Here is a 3163-nt window from a genome sequence, read left to right on the forward strand (position 1 = left end):
AAAAACCGTTTTTCCTTCCCGTTTAAAGGAAGGTGGCGGAACAATATTCACGATAGACTCGGCTGATAAGTGGGCTCGTCCCACACGCGACAACAGCCGTTCGACGAAGGTCCACAGCTCTGAAATATCTGGACACTGCACGAGTGCGTGCAGAACGGTTTCGTCGCTCTGACCGCATCTCGGGCAGGTCGGTCCGGTGGTTTTCGAACCGTGTCTGTAGATCTTCTCTCGAACTGGTAGTGCGTCTCGATAGCATTGCCAAGCCAGGGATCTCTGGAAATTATCCATAGGCCCCGGCCCTAACTACAAACAAGATGAGGACAAATATACGTCAAATGTAAATAATGTACATAATTCCTCAACTCTCAAATATAGAACTGAATATTATTATTATTATTATCTGAAGATTCTAGCTAAGACGTCTCTATTTCCTGCCGTATATCATCATTGTCTATTGCATATATCCTAAGCTATTTACTCGTTATGCCATTATTCTAAGACAGGTCCTTAGCCATCAATCATGTCTTCTCCCCATCCCCTCTCTCTCCGTATGAGCTGATTGCTGGATACAGTTCTGGCTTGAAAGCTTTTCAATTCACTTACAATACTACGAATATAGATTTCTCACACGTCAACTGTTCAACACCGTAAAGTTGCTGCAGAGGGAGTGACGACGGGGCGGTGGTTTCCGTCGATTCGGTCAAACCCAGTTTACATATCTTTTATTCTTTAGCTTGTTTCATTCATTGGACTGCAGCATTGCTCAGGCATCGCCATTTCACTGGCACTATATTTAAATCGAGCCCCCGAAAGTGTAAAAGGAAAATTTGACCTTGGTGGGATTTGAACTCATGATGTAAAAAGACTCAGAACAAATACTGAAAAAAAAAAGTATGTCATCGAACGCTTTAACAATTCTGCCAGCTTTCTATCGTTTGACCTAGAGCTCATGTATTATGATTTAGTCACAAGGTCACACATATTTTGGAGGAAGAAGCAGTTGATGTATTCGCTGGTAAATGAAATATTATTTGAGCAAAACTTATCGTTCCTCAGCTCTCTCTCTCTCTCTCTCTCTCTCTCTCTCTCTCTCTCTCTCTCTCTCTCTCTCTCTCTCTCTCTCTCTCTCTCTCTCTCTCTCTCTCTTCCGAAGGAGAGAGAGATTGGCCACATCCACGGACACACCATTCTCTTCACTACAGCCACACTGTTGACTCACTAAAAAAGAAAGATTGGCTCTTATTGGCAAGGCTTTCATAAATGAAAAACACAGTCAATCTTTGTGTTTCAGCTGTCGTTGGTCGATAAAATAAGTATCAGTGAAATGCTGTGAGTTTAATAATAAACATTATTGAATTATCATATACATGCTGAACACTGAGAATAAAAGCGTTGACCTCCATAGTCATATGCCTTACGTTCCGCTAGTTTTGCCTGCAAATGTGTTTGTTAATCATTGTTTCATTTCTTTCTCAGAGAATACCTTTTAGACACAATCGATTCATTGATGTAAGGGGACTTTGAGACACCGCTGTTTTAAGCTTGTTATGTCTCTTCAGTGAAATTTACTTTGCGATAAAGGAAACTAAACAAGAATGATAAGTTTTCTTTTTTACTTCCAGTAATTTTACAAAATCATACTTTCGTACAAGTTTCTCATTTTTAGAGAAAGAAGAAAAAAATTCAGATGGTTACACTTAAATTCTTATCTTTCGTCTTTTACATTTTACTTGTTTCAGCCATTGAACTGCGACCATGCTGGATCAAAGCTTTGAAGCTTTTTGTCGAGCAAATCGACCATAGTATTTAATGTAATGCTGGTACTTATTCTATCGATCTCTTTTTCCTAACAGCTAAGTTATGGAGACGTACGCAAGCCAACACATATCGTCAATCGGTGGGTGGGACAAACACAGGCACAAATACACACACACACACACACACACACACACACACACACACACACACAGACACACACACACGCACATACACGATGGGTTTCAACACAGTTTCCGTCTACCAAACTCACTCACAATGCAGTGGTTGATTCGGTACTATAGCAGAGGACACATGCTTAGGATATCGCACCGTGGGACTGAACTCAAAATCACGTTACTGAAAAGCGAGTTTTTTCACCACACAGCCATGTTCTTCGCCAAGATGTTGAAAATTCATATTTTACAGGAATGAAAAGAGTTAATCAGCTCTCCATAGATTTCACCTGATTACATATTAAGGTGATGAGAAAAACGCAGGTACTTGATATTCAATTTCATTTACTTCACCTGTGAGAAGTTTATCGTTTTATTTATTTCGGAAGCAAAAATTAAAATCGTAACATTACTATGTGGCTGACTTTGGATATCTATAAATATCCAATTTGGTGTGAAGATACGGCGATTGGTGATTTTAGATTCGATGTCTTTAGAGAGAAAGATATCAAAGAAAACCATTGATTTTTTTCCGTCTTTCTATAAATTCTACATGAAGCTTTTCTGAGCATGAAAATATGATATTTTTTTGTTATTTATTTAGCTTGTGGATATAACAGAAGTTCTGTAACAAGATAATGATCTCGCAGCTAACTTAGTCAGCAGACAAACGATAAGTTATGCATTTTATTCATTACTTCCATGAACCAATAAAAGTAGCGTCAACGTGAGTGCTCCACTTACTAGATAGAGCAAACGGTTACTTCTCCAACTCACACCTTAACGTCATAAGACAGGCGATACATTATGGGAAATGTAATCTTACTTGCACAAAACGTAAAGTAAGACAGGATAATCATGGCTGGAATACCTATGATCACTGAATGTGTGTGTAACGAAAGAGTTATGGCTGTTTAAAGGCACAACGAAGTTACGATATATCTTAAGTGGTTAGAGTGGAAATGAACAATGTTATATCTGGATATATGAAAGCAGCTTTAACAAAAGATTACATAACTGTTGCTTTGATTTCATTTTTCCATCAGGAACATGAAAAAGAAAACCAATATCTTGTCAAGATATTATAGGATTTATAGACCAATGCGTTTCCTACTTCGAGTCAACGCTGTAATGAATCTGCCAAGACATACATACATACATACATACACACTCATACGTACATACATATTTACATACACACATACATACATTTATACATATATATATATATA

Source organism: Octopus bimaculoides, chromosome 18, assembly GCF_001194135.2.
Source record: "Octopus bimaculoides isolate UCB-OBI-ISO-001 chromosome 18, ASM119413v2, whole genome shotgun sequence".
Classification (NCBI taxonomy): Eukaryota; Metazoa; Mollusca; class Cephalopoda; order Octopoda; family Octopodidae; genus Octopus; species Octopus bimaculoides.